This window comes from Rhinolophus ferrumequinum, chromosome X, assembly GCF_004115265.2.
Source record: "Rhinolophus ferrumequinum isolate MPI-CBG mRhiFer1 chromosome X, mRhiFer1_v1.p, whole genome shotgun sequence".
NCBI lineage: Eukaryota > Metazoa > Chordata > Mammalia > Chiroptera > Rhinolophidae > Rhinolophus > Rhinolophus ferrumequinum.
Genome location: NC_046284.1, coordinates 104370205 through 104384672, shown reverse-complemented (window position 1 = coordinate 104384672; position 14468 = coordinate 104370205).

Here is a 14468-nt window from a genome sequence, read left to right as displayed (position 1 = left end):
GTGTTTAAGTAATGATTTTGTTCCTCTCCATAAATATGAGTGATAGAAAGAGGAAGAAACATATAAGGAGTTATTCAGTTCATATCTTGGGAAAATAATAGCAATAAACTTCTGATAGTATTGCAGAGGTTACATATTTTTTGCATGTAACAGCAATCATATTTTAGTTGGTACTCATGGACATGAATTGAAAGAATGAATTGAAATGGATATAATACTTTCATCTATTATTCAGCAAGCTATCAAATGAAGTTTTATGACTTACAGTGAGCAACTTCAACCTATCATTTTTGCCAATCTAAAAATCTGATTAAATGTCAAGGAAGTGTAATGTGAATGTGCCTTCCAGGAATGTTCTAAATAAGTAGAAATGACTGTTTCTTTAGCTTTTCTGATTTAAACACTGATTTTTCTGAGACCAAGTTATTAGAACTGAGATGGGCACCGGTTCCTCAAAGTGACAATAACTAAATTTCAATTGATCAGTTTACCTGACAATTCAGTTCCTTTTCCCACTAATCCCCTCTTCATTATTCTCCAGTCATACTATCTTTTGGCTTCTTCAACACACCTTACATGCCAAGATGTGTTGCCCTTTTGTGACTTTACATTTGTTCTTCCTCCTGCTGGATATCTGCACCCAGATCTTTGATGACTCAGTCACCCGAAGGATTAACAGGGCTAGAAGATACACTTCCAATGTGACTCACTTCTATAGCTGCCAATTTGGTGCTGGCTGTTGGCAAGTGTTTAGAGTGCCCCTGGAAGCTGTTAGAATGAGTTTTGTGTGAGCAAGAGTGACTCCATATTGAATAAACAAGAGTAATTCCATTTTGGGCATGTGCAAAGAACTTAGCAGACAATGCCCAGGGAGCTGCCTGGTTACCCTAGTGATTGGGTGTGACCAGCCACACTCTGAAGGTCTGCTACTGAAGATATAAGCACATCAGGGTCGCCGGCTGGCTATCCCGATAAGGTGACATCAGGAAGACACTCAGAACTGTGTAAGAACTGAGGACTTTTGCAGCTCAGAGAGCCAGTCTTGACTGAGAGGTGACCACGCTGCCACAGCTACCACGAAGGCCTCAGTCAGTGCCAGGTAGATCCTGGGAGTCTGAGAGTCTCTTGAGGGTTAGTCCCCCTGACTTGCAGGAAGAGACTGCAGTACGGACTGTGAGCCTAGCAGTCGCTCGTGACAGCAAGGGAACTTATTTCCTCTCTACAATGGCCTTTCAACAGTGCTGCTTGAGTGTTCTCAAAACACATAGGCTGGCTTCTCCCAGAGTGAGCAATCCAAGGAAAAGAGAGTCACTCAGAATCTATGCCTTTCATAAACTAGTCCTGGAAGTCACATAGCATCACTTTTACTACATTCTATATTTTAGACATGATCACTTAAGAGCATCCCACAGTAAAGGGGAGAGGAGTTAGAGTCCACCTTTTGATAGGAGACAGAGAATTTGCACCATATTTTAAAACCACCACACCACAGGATTCTCTTTAAACAATTACTCCTCAGTTTACAAAACAGGCATTATATTGCTCATAAAATTGATACAATAATAACAGTACCACTAAACAGTAAATAGCAATATTTATTTGAATGTTATCTCCATTCCTTTAAATATGTGACTTTTCTATACACCCCTGAATTTTTTTTATTGTGGTATAATTGACATGCAACATTATATGAGTTTTAGGTGTACAACATAACGATTCAATATTGTATATATTGCAAAAATGATCACCACAATAAGTCTAGTCTTTCACCACACATAGTCACAGAATTCTTTTTCTTGTGAAGGAAACTTTTAGGATTTACTCTCTTAGCAACTTTCAAATATGCAATACAATATTTTTAACTTTAGTTAACCATGCTGTATATTACATTCCCAGGACTTACTTATTTTATAACTGGATGTCTGTACCTTTTGACTCCCTTCACCCATTTCACACACACCCAACCCCCACCCGACCTCTGGAAGACACCAATTTGTTCTCTGTATCTATGAGCTTGGGTGTTTTTTTTTTTTTTTTTTTTTTTTTTTTTTAAGATTCCACGTATAATTGAGATCATATGGTATTGTTTTTTTCTATCTGACTTATTTCACTTAGCATAATGCCCTCAAGGTCCATCCATATTGTAGCAAATGGCAGGATTTCATTCTTTTTTATGGCTGAATAATAATCCATTGTGTATATACACTATAATTTCTTTATCCATTTGTCCATAGATGGACACTTAGGTTGTTTCCATGTCTTGGCTATTGTAAATAATGCTGCCATAAGTATGGGGGTACAGATATTTTTTCAAATTTGTGTTTTCTTCAGATAAATACCCAGAAGTGGAATTCCTGGATCATGTGGTAGTTTATTCTTAAATTTTGAGGAACCTCCATACTGTTTCCCACAGTGGCTGCACCAGTTTACATTCCCACCAACAGTGCACGAGGGTTTCCTTTTCTCCATGTCCTTGCCAACACGTGTTATCTCGTCTTTTTGATAATAGCCATTCTAGCAGGTGTGAGGTGATATCTCACTGTGGTTTCTATTTGCATTTCCCTGATGATTAGTGATGTTGAGCATCTTCTCATGTACCTGTTGGCCATGTGTATGTATTCTTTGGAAAAATGTCTATTCAGATCCTCTGCCCATTTTTTAAGTGGATTGTTTGTTTTTTTGCTGTTGAGTTATATGAATTTTGGATGCAATCCCTTATCAAATATATGATTTGCATATATGTTCTCCCATTTAGTAGTTAGCCTTCTCATTTTTTGATGGTTTTCTTTGCTGTGTATCCTGTGAATTTTTAAATTTAGTTTTACTGTATATATTATTTCTAGTCTTTTCAAGAGAAAGTTTTTTTAAAATTATGAAGGAAGTATATAGAAAATTACAAATTGATTTATAGCAAACAATGATGGGACACATATATTCTATGAAGTCCCATAATGGTAACTATGAAATATATATGAATTTTATTTCACTTTAAAAGCTGATTAGCAATATGATGTTAAACTATATTTTGTATAAGAGTCATGCAGCTACATTTCCCTTTATCCAATTAAAGTAGAAATTATATTCAAATCTATCACCTACTTCAATTTTCAAAGATTTGTATAAAATAATGAAAAGGAGAAGAGAGATGCTATAACATAAAAGTGTGCATATTCTTTCTGTATTTAAATAATAATGGTGATTCAAATTAATGCTTTAATTGAATTGGTTGAATATTATTCCACTTATTCTAAACTCTTAGTTTTTAAAGCAAGTAATTTAATATGTAATTATTTAAAAAATAAAGGTAAAACTTATTTATCATTGATACCTTGTGTCCAACTGAGAAGAGTGTGTCCCAGTGTCCCTAAATTCCCTATAGTGAATTGAATCTTAAAACAAAACAGCAGAGTCTGTTTTTCAAGCAAATATACAAAACTCTAGAGATTAAAGGCATTATCATCATCTACTATTTTAAATATTCATGCTATGGGTAGACGTATTTCTTGGAGATACATTCAATTATAGGCAAGAATAGAATGTTTACAATTACTAAAATTATTTCTGTTCTTCAGCTGGAAAACTCCAGTTATATCACCAGCTGGATTTTAACACAATGCATAGCCTAGTATTAAGTGGAATTAAGAGTAAAAATGTCTATCGATAATAACTATTAATTGTGACCATTTTATTAACCAAATATTTTAGTGTTGTTTTAATTCTGTCTTCTTCTTGTAATTTTATTTCAAAAGTCTGAAAGATGTTTGTGTCTTCAATGTGAATTATTTTGACCAAGTAAATTTGCATTGTACCTCCCTGGGCATCAGGTTGTAGAGTAGTTAACACTATGTTTGAATTCCACGTATGCCTTTCATTTGCTCTTGATCTTGGTAAGTCACTGATCTTTTCTTGGTTTCAGTGTTCTCATATGAAAAGGGATTAACACCCAATATACAGTGCTGTTCTAATGATTCAGTTACACAACACATATGCTTGGCACATAACAGATGCTCATTAAATATCAGTACTTCACCCTTTTCAAAAAGAGCCTATATTCTGGGATCATTTCTGTTAAATAAAAAGTAAAAAAAAAACACCTTGGAAATCTTTTTCAAAATGAGTTAAATGTAGTTAAAACTGTGGTCTGATTTTGACAAAATGGTAAAACAACAGAAACAAACCTCTTCTTCTGGATCTATTTTAAGACCCTCTTTCTTTTTCACCATCACTAGGTAGATGCCACCTCTTAACTTGCTGTGACTTTGAACAAACTACTTAAGGTCCCTGTGTTTTTTCCTCATCTGTAAGTTGGAGATAATAATAGTGCCTACATCATGTGGTTGTTATCAATTGAATTAATTCAAATAAATATTTATAATAGTGCCTGTAAAATAATAACCAGTTTATTTTATATTAGCTACTCATATTATTTGGAAAGGTTTTGTAATTCTTTTTTCCTAATGCTCAAGAACCACCTCCCAACCCCCATAGCCTGGCTTGAATCTAACTTTCAAATTTTCATACACTGTATTCCCACCACTAAGAATATCGAATATAATTCTGCTCAACTCAAGTGCAGATGGTTCACTTAATTTCAGGAGGTTCCCACAGCCCTTGAAGTCCATTCTTAGATCCCTAATTTGGGAGCTATGCAAAGGAACTTAAAATATTTTTGAGTGCAGAAGTATAACAGAAGACCAAATACATATCCTAGCATTTGGAGTTTATATAAAATGATTTCTATTTTATATAAACATCTTTAATATGCATTTATTTCTACATCTTCCAAGCCCAGTCTCTTAAACTTCCATGAATGCTTTTTTCTGGCTTTTCCATCCAAGTTTACAGCATATATTTTACTACAAAGGTATTGTAATGTATGTGTCCTCATTTTGCTGTTTCTAGCTCAGATGGAGAGTTACCATTATATCAAACATGGTGATTATTCCACTAGTTTTTTAAAAAGCACTTATTTTCCTACCTTCAAAGACATGCAAAACAGAAATCTTTCATAATTCTATTTACATAATGGGGTCCTATTGTGTGAGTCAGCATAAGCAAGAGACATCCCTCAGTGCATCGTTATTTCTTTAACTAAAGGTATCAGGTCCTTGTCTTTTATTGCTAGATCCCAATTTCATCTCCCAGGTACTTGATTAAGAATGAATCATCAGAAATTTATCACAATTCAATAGACAAAGAATGCAAATAATAGATCTGCAATATGAACTCTGATAAGAAAGGAAGGAGAATAGAAATATTAGAGCAATAGACCTTTTCATTTAAAAATATTGTGCTCAGTTTATTTCAGAACTGTGCATACTGTCAGGATGATGAGTAAGCAAGAATATTAATAAATGGGAAAGTCCAGCCCTGAAAATTTCTTTTATAAAAGTTAAATATATACACACACATACACACACACACACACACACACATATGTATAAAATGTTAGTCTCCAATTTTATAAATTATGGTCTGGGCAGTGCTTAAAACAGCAGTTTCATGTAGCAGCCGTAGAGTCCCCAAAATATACCAGTTATATATGTTTAGCCTTTTCTTCATTGCTATAGAAATGGGAAGGGAAAGAGGACTGGATCTTTTCTTGAAAAAGTCAGAGGATGGGTTCTGGTGAGGTAGAAAAATGATTCCATTTCAGTTTTCTATGGTTAAAAATGATTGGAATCCAGAGAAAGAAATGGGTCACTTCAGGGGCGTGCAGTTTCAAATCAGGAAATGTGATACCGGGACCTGAAATGCCTAAACAGAAATGCTTCTTTTATCACTTGAGTATTTTCAAGAATTGATAAAGTGATTGGCATTATATTTCATTCCTAAATCCAACTCTGACCTCAACAGCTGTAAGAGCCACATCTTATTTATCTGAATATTTTTCAGTAACTGATATACTGCCTGGCAATATTACAGACACCTGTCGATATTTTAATAAATGAAAGAGCCAATAAATGAAATCTGCTGAATAGTATGCTAAACTTGAAACTTCATCGATAAGAAGTTTTATTGGAATGTATATGTGGGGTTGTGGGTTTGACTGAATGAATTTGACTGAATGAATTTGAATTTATATTTATACATGAATATGCATATTTATAGATATATAGTTACATATGAATATTCATGTATCTATATATCAATCTATGTAAGTAGAGAAAAGGAGAGAGTTGATGTATCATTTGTCTTGTTATTACATTGCTATATCCTAGAAAACAGAGCTTCTGTTTTCTATTTCCTACAAAGAGCCCTATATTTTTTAAAGTAGTATACTACATAGGTGGGAGCACAATGTATGTAGATTGGTCAAAATATATATTTTTTATTTATTAAAGTTTATTGGGGTGACAATGGTTAGTAAAGTTACATAAGTTTCAGGTGTACAATTCTGTAACACATCATCTATATATCACGTTGCGTGTTCACCACCCAGAGTCAGTTCTTCCATCACTATATATTTGATATTGCTTATAAGATTTTGACTTTAATTTTTTTCAATAATGCTTTTTAATTAGCAACAAAATAAAGATAAAATTAGTATTTTTCCCACCACTTTCTATGTATAATCTTCATTTCTTTAAAAGGATGACTGCATTCTTCCCATTCCTAAAATGTGTGCCATATCTTTTTCATTTTGAAGTAAATAATATTAATTTAATGTATTTATACATTGAAATTTTGGGCTTCCCCCTTACCTTGTAGTTCCCTCTTTGGCTAATTATTGTTATTTTGTGGTGTAAAATTTATCTTTTCATAGGACTTTTAACATGCTCAAGAAGAAAGTAAAGAAACCACATTTTTATACAGCACAACAAATAACTGGTAGTGAAGTTTAATATGTGGTTTTAAAGCAAAACATACACACATACAATTAATACATGTAGAGGATTTATGTACCGTTTCCTTGCAGTATCACAATCAATTGTTACTATTTTGATTGGAAAGAAAATTTTTGAGTTAGTATGTTATTCATAGATATGAAACGTTTTAGTGCTTTTGGTGGTTAAAAGGACACGTTTTAGTGCTTTTAGTGCTTTTGGTTGTGGTTTTAAATGTAGAAACAGATGATTGCTCTTAAGGCCTAAGATGGCTGCCTGCCTGTGGCAGGAAGGACAGTGGTGAGAATTGCTGGCCTTCTGCCGGACAACAAATTTCATGCAACACTACATGTAAGTCTCTGTTACTGTAATCAGGGGCTGCTGTCAGTTGTCACGGCCAAATGCCAACTGGTGGAGTCAATGGCTGTATTTTATTTTCTTAAGGAAAACTCATTCAGCAAGCTATAGAACTTAACTGCTGTCCTGTGACTTGCTTATTTTTTTTTTTAAAAAAAACATGCAGTCCAGGGAGGGAATCACCATTCTGTGCCTATATTTACTTTTGAGTCAGAGAGACATAATCTTTCGGTTACAGTGTATTTGAAAAGAGAATATTGGTGCAGAATAACACTGGCTGTATCTAGCTTTATAATATTTATGGCTTTCCTTCTCTGACATGAGGCCAAATTCTGTATTTTTGCAAGTTTTGAATTTTGAACATAAAAAGGTAGAGAATCTTTGGTACAGAATTTTATGGAGAAATTGTGGCTACATGGAACAAAATACAGAAAAGACCTTCGAGCATTCTACTTCCTGGTCTTTAACATCATCAGTTAGCTTTAGAGTTATGTTTCTTAAGTAGACATAAAGTATTAAAGAGTTAAAACTATTGGGCATCTCATGAAAATATGACAGCCAAATAATTATTGCATTGGCTTCAGTTCAAGTGTGAAGAGATGCCTAATACATGTGGTAATAATTGGAGTGTACTTTGAAGGATGTTAAATAATGCTTTATTCCAACTATTAACCAGGTTAAACTTGAGTATATAAGCTGAAGATTTGCCAAGTTAAAAGTGAATATAGAAGAGAATCACAGCATGTTAATTCATTGGTCTCTGTAAGAAAAAGTGATTTGACTAGGATTCCCTTCTTAAATAACAACCTTAAGAGCAAAGGTTTAGTCTTTTCAGCTTGGTGGCCAAACTTCAAGAGGTGATAAGCCGTCCTTCGAATCTCTGTAAATCTCTGTGACAGTTTTATGATGCTATATTGTACTGGTTGAATCTGGTCCATTACTCAAATGAAAAATCCCAAATGAATTTAATGTTCTTTCTTGTATTCATGTTTCTCTCATTGATTCTGGCTTACGATTCTGGACAGAAGATTTAAGGTGGCAAATGTGCCAAAATACTGCATTATGTTGGCATGCAAGAAAGGACAGAGGAAAACAGAAATAGCCTGTGACCTTTAGCCAGTAAATGTTGCAGGCAAGAAACGAACAGACTCGAGAAAAAATAACCCTCAATAGGTTAAGTCAAAGTTTCTGTGAAATACCAAACTAACACTTCTAGTCCCTCATCAAAATGGCACTCATTAATTTGTTTTTTAGGCATTTGAGTGCCAGATATGTGCCAAGTGTAAGTAGTTCACCATCTCATACAGCATGTGCTTTGAATAAATTTTCCAACAGATTTTCCTAACTCAGCTGTGCTCTCTTGCTGGCCTATCTTATAACCAAAGCTATATATTGTGAGATAGCTAATCAGAGTAGAGGCAATGGAATATAGTAAGAGTTATCAGCAAAGTATTTATAGAACATGATTTTAGATTCACCAATACTGCTTTAATGCTGTGACTCCCACTTTCTTAGCAACCTTATGCTTAACTATCAACTTCTCTACGTAGTCTTACAACTTTTATTGGATCCTTCCTGTTGGATAGTAAAATGGTTTTTGTTTTGCTTTTCTGTGCTTGTTGACTTTACTTCTTTACCTGCCACTCGTATTTCAATAACTTTTCTGTCCCAACAATTTCAATGAAATTATCCTGATTAAAGTCAATGAAAATCTCCATTTGGGTCAATCCAATGGAAATGCTTCAGTCCTCATCTTAGATTTCCTCTCAGTAGTATTAGACAACAAAAGTTTCAGGATCAGGGAAAATAGCTGAGTTATGAATGAGGTGACTCTGGGACCATCAAATGTGTATAATGAAGGAAAGTGATGGAGATGACTCAAAGATTTTAGCTTTGGTTACTGAAAGTATAATGATGCCTTAGCTAAAGCTAAAAAATGAGTGGAGAAAAGTAGGAATTTTTTAAAAGAATAAGCTTGTTTTTAGGTATGTCGAGCAAATTGGGAACACAGACCTTTCTCTCAAAAGAAATACCAAGAAACAAATATAGCACAACAATGACATATTATTAAAAGAGACATGGAGGGTTAAGACTGTCCCTGGAGATCAACTAGCTTTGTAACTTTGGGCAATAAGCATCATATATATATATGCTTATATAATTTATTTATATATTATTTATATATAATTACATACAATTTGTATATGTGTATATATATTACACATATATATATATGTTTGTGCATATATACCTGTTTTATTTAGGTTTTATCTAATATAACTGAAATAATATAGATAACATAAAAATAATGTATTTAGGTTATTTAGATTATTTTATTTGGTCATATCTTAACTAGTGGATGAAGTATATGAATTGCATTTGCTAATGTTGTGCAATATTTCTTATGGCACAGCTTTTAGTCCTTTGATAAATGATATTTTACACTTTCAACCACTTTTAATTATCCCTAATAACCCCAAAAGGTTTAAAAGTGTTTTCAACCCTATTCAAAGTGGCTTGCTGGCTATTAAAAGCCGAGTGCCTCTGGCTGAGAGACATCTTGGCTGCTAACATGGGTAATTATAGACATTCCTAGGGCTATTAAATTCATAAGGCTATTAAAACATCTAATGTTTCTTAGCTTTGATTATATGACATCTGGAATTGCCTGGCTTGGTTAGGAATGTGTTGTATTAAGCATTTAGCTCATAAGCTTTCTAGACCAAGTCTTATCTCTGTTTGATGACGTAAAACTACATTTCAGCGATGCCATAAACATTAGCAAATACCTAGTTTTTGAAGATGTAATGTGTCTTTCTATGCTATAGTGGAGCTCCTTATTTATGCAGCATTTCTATACACAACGAATAATTAAATCTCATACTTAGATTTCATTACTTGTGGAATTCTCTATTCGCAAAATTGAATACACACACAGGGCATTTCTATTTGTATATCACACTGATATATGCAGATATAAATATATAAAGCAATAGATAATTTTTAAAATTCTAAGCGACCTTAGACATAATCTTAACCAAACCTCTAATGTTTTTGTCGATAAAACTGAGGCAGATAGTTTATATGATTTATATTGTCACACAGCAGGTTACTGGCAATATTGAAGCAATATAGGACAATAGCTGCCAATTCTCAATAGAGAATAATAGTCCATTATGTTAATCCGCTCTTTGTAAAATAGCAAGCTCTCCCCATTTTATTTTCTCCTACGTAAATTTATTACAGTGGATGATTCAGTTGTTTGTATGAATAAACCTGATGGTTGTTATTTAAATAGAATACAAATACAAATTAATAATAATTAGTTTCTGACAGTTCCATCTTGTCAAATTGCCTGAATCTATTTTAGAGCACATGTACTTTTTAAAGCATTGAAATCATCTGTCCATAAAATAATCTATACCTGGACTGTTTCAGGAACAAAATAATTTGGTATAAAATGGGGATGCATCCTCCATTACCTTCATTAGGTAAGGGCCTGAAAATGAAACCTAAATTTCAGTGACACGTATAATTGGCAAGAAATCAATAAAAATTTATGTACTGGCAAATTCTAAAATGGTATAGAGCTTTGTCAAATCCTGGCTCTGTTCATTTTATCATTTGAGGATAGCTGTTTACCTCATTGAATCTCAGTTTCTTTATCTGTGAAATGGGACTAATACTACATTAAGCTTATCTATTTTATGACTATTAAATGAAATAATGATTGTAAAGTATGTGTCACAGAAAATACCCAATACACGCAGATGGTGTGACGTTTTTTTTTTTTACCCCAGTCCTCCATAAATAGTTCCTAGCTCCTAAAGAAATAATCCTTGACTTTTAGAGACCCAGAGTTAAATGGACACCAAATACCAAGGAGCACCAGGAATGTGGATCAGGCAAATGTTTCTGGAAAAAGAGAGTAGTTTAATTAAAATTAGTATCAATTTTTGGTTATTCGGGAGACAAGATGAAGTGAAACTGTATATTATGATGCACACATAACCCTATCAGAAATTCAGAAGAAACAGAGTGAGGAAAATTAAAAACCGGACTGCTATCCATATAAAAGAGAATGATTCACTGGACTTTACTCTAAAGAGGATCTGATTCAAACTACACGTCTCTAGTTGCTAAAGTCCGTATCTTGTGTAGCTGCACAGCATTTGATTGTTTCTGAAATACCCTAGTTAGGAAGGCAGTGGTTATAATTTCCTACTTGATTTTTGTCACTTCTTGTCCAAAATACCTCCCTTTGGCTTTCATTTTGAAATCAATGACGTTTCATGCTTTTCTAGCACTCCTAGCTTGTTTTTATCCTTAACCATGATTCATCCTTTCTTGCATTTTTCAAGAAGTTTCTGACAAGGCTGATAGTTGGTTGTTGGTGTTAACAAATCTGTATTGAAGAATGATGCTAGGAAATAATAAAGATTATAGAGACTATAATAGAAAAAATTAAAAAGTGAAAATTCAGAACTTCCTCTTCCAGCTATGACAGAGCAGCTAGTAGGTAGATAAAATACACTCATACACACAATGACATTAAGACAGGACAATGGAGGACAATGGTGGCTAATAATTTAAGGACAGTGATCTTGAAGAGAGGAAAATGTGTTTAGGTGAGTCCTGTATTCCCCATTCATTTCCTCCTGGGAAAGTTAAAGACTCTCAGTGTAGCCTTTGAGACTAAAAAGAAGTAGCAATTTAGAGCTTTTGGAAGTCTCACTGGCCTAGGAAGAAAATAATTGGAGCTCAGGACTACCAAAATGTCAGACTCTGAGAGTATATGATGGTGAAAAGGAAGGAACTTCTGAGAATTGAACTCTGTAACCTGTGTGCGTCTTCCCATTTAGAGGCATTCATCAAACTCCAAGCTGCACAAATACCCAAGCAAGACAGAAAGAAAAGGATGTTGGATACAGTGTTCATGGATTGGATGACACTCTAGTATTATGACATCAGTTCTCCCAAAATCGATCTATAAATTCAATGCAATCCCAATATCAGCTAATTTTTCTGTGGAAATTGACAAGCTGGTTTCTAAATGCACATGAAAATATAAAGGGCCAAGAAGAGCTAAGGCTAGGTTGAAGAACAACAGTGTTAAATCTCTTACACTACCAGGTATGAAGATTTATTATAAAGCTTCAGTGACTAGAAGTATAATATTAGCTCAGATATAAACAAACAGACCAATTGAACAGAATAGAGAATCCAGAAATAGACCTATACTTACATTGCATTGCAGTGCCATGAAGAAAAGATGTTCTTTTCAATAAAAGGTGTTGGATCAACTGGGTGTACAGATAGGGGGAAAAATTACCCCTACCTCCCATCATTCATAAAATCAATTCCAGGCATATCATAATCATAAAAGTCAAAATTAAAACAATGGAGCTTCTAGAATATATTATGAGAAAACATCATCATGATTTTGGAATAGGCAATGGTTTCCTAAAAACCATTAAAAATACTAATCAAAAAGAAAAAATAATAATTGATAAATTGTTTCATTAAAATTGAGAACTTCTCATAAAAAGACTTTTTTTGTTGTTGAAAAGGCAAGCCACAGAATGGGAGAAGATATTTGCAATGTCAATCCAATATAGAACTCATATTCAGACATATAAATAACTTTTCCAAATCAACACAGAAACACTTGACAATGCAAATTGAAATTTAGATAAAATATGTAAGCAGGTACTTCATAAAGAAGAATATAATGAATTGGATGTTTGTGTCTCGCTCAATTCATATGCTGAAGGCTGAACCCCCCAAAATGACTGTATGTATGGAAATAAGGCCTATAGGGAGGTAATTAAGGTTAAATGAGGCCATAAGGGTGGGGCCCTAATCTGACAGAATTAGTGTCCTCATAAGAAGAAATATGAGAGAGCTCTCTTTCCACCATGTGAAGACATATTGAGAAGGCAGCCATTTGCAAGCCAGAAAGAAGGCCCTCACCAGAAACTGACTGTGCAGGCACCCTGATCTTGGACTTTCAGCCTCCAGAATGGTGAGAAAACAAACTTCTGCTGTTAAAGTATGCAGTCTGTGTTATTTTGTTAAAGCTGACCATGCACACTGATACAGAGGATATCCAAATGGCCCATAGCATATATAGAAAGGTGCTGGACACCATTAGTCATGAGCAAAATACAAATTAAAAACACAGTGAGATACCATTGCACACTGACAATAATGTGGGGGGAAAAATGACAATACAAAATGATGGAAAGGATGTGAAGCAACTATAATTCTTGACCACTGCTGGTGGGATTTTAAATTGGTTCAACAACTTTAGACAAGTGTTTTTCAGTATCTATTAAAGGTGAAAATATGTACCCAAGATAAATGAGTATGTCCATTAAAATACATGAAGCTTAAATGCAACATATTTTAAGAAAAACATGATTTACTTTCAAGGTAGTATTATGAAAATAGTGTATCCACTAAGAGGCAATTAGAATTCATTTGTCAGATGCCCGCTTTTCTTAATATAATGCCCATGTATTATGATTATCAAATGATAAGCATCAACCAGGTTTTACTAAATTTTATTCATTCATCAATTATATTTCTAGACCTTCAATACTATGATCCTGATTTCTGCAACTTACAGAATCATCTTAAAAATTGATGAATTTGAGCAACACATACACAAACAGATGGACATGGAAGAGTTAAATAACAACATACTTCAAAGCAAAAAGTAAGTGAAGGTATAGGTGAGATGTCACTGAGAAGAAGGTTTATGCTCACAAAATGAGAAGGTGCATAAGATGACTCAGAGAGGTCCATGTCACTCAGTGAAAGAAGCCCCAGGTGACATGAGCGGTTTAATCTCCTTGGTAGTTCTATCACCATTAAGAGGCTGTCTGGTTGTAGGCTAAGAAACCTAAGTTTTTGAGCATGCTGAGGGAAGCTCCACCCTCCGTTATCTATGGGGGCACATTCATATTTACAATGGTTACAAGACTAATATGTAAAATCCGAATTCTAATATATTAGCTTAAAACAAGTTATTATCACAGAAACTGAAATGCTCAAACATGCCAAGGGAAGCCATATTGTTGGCTAGATTGATTGAAACCAAAGTCATTTCATATAGCTGATGTTGAATGGCTCTAGCTAGGATACCCAGATGCATACAACTTACAACTGAAAAACACCTTGATGATGGAATAGAATTCTTAATCTCAATTGATATTTCTTTCTTTCCCCTCAGTGTACTACCAATAAAAGCCTCAGTATCTTTCTCTCACTCCCTCTTTT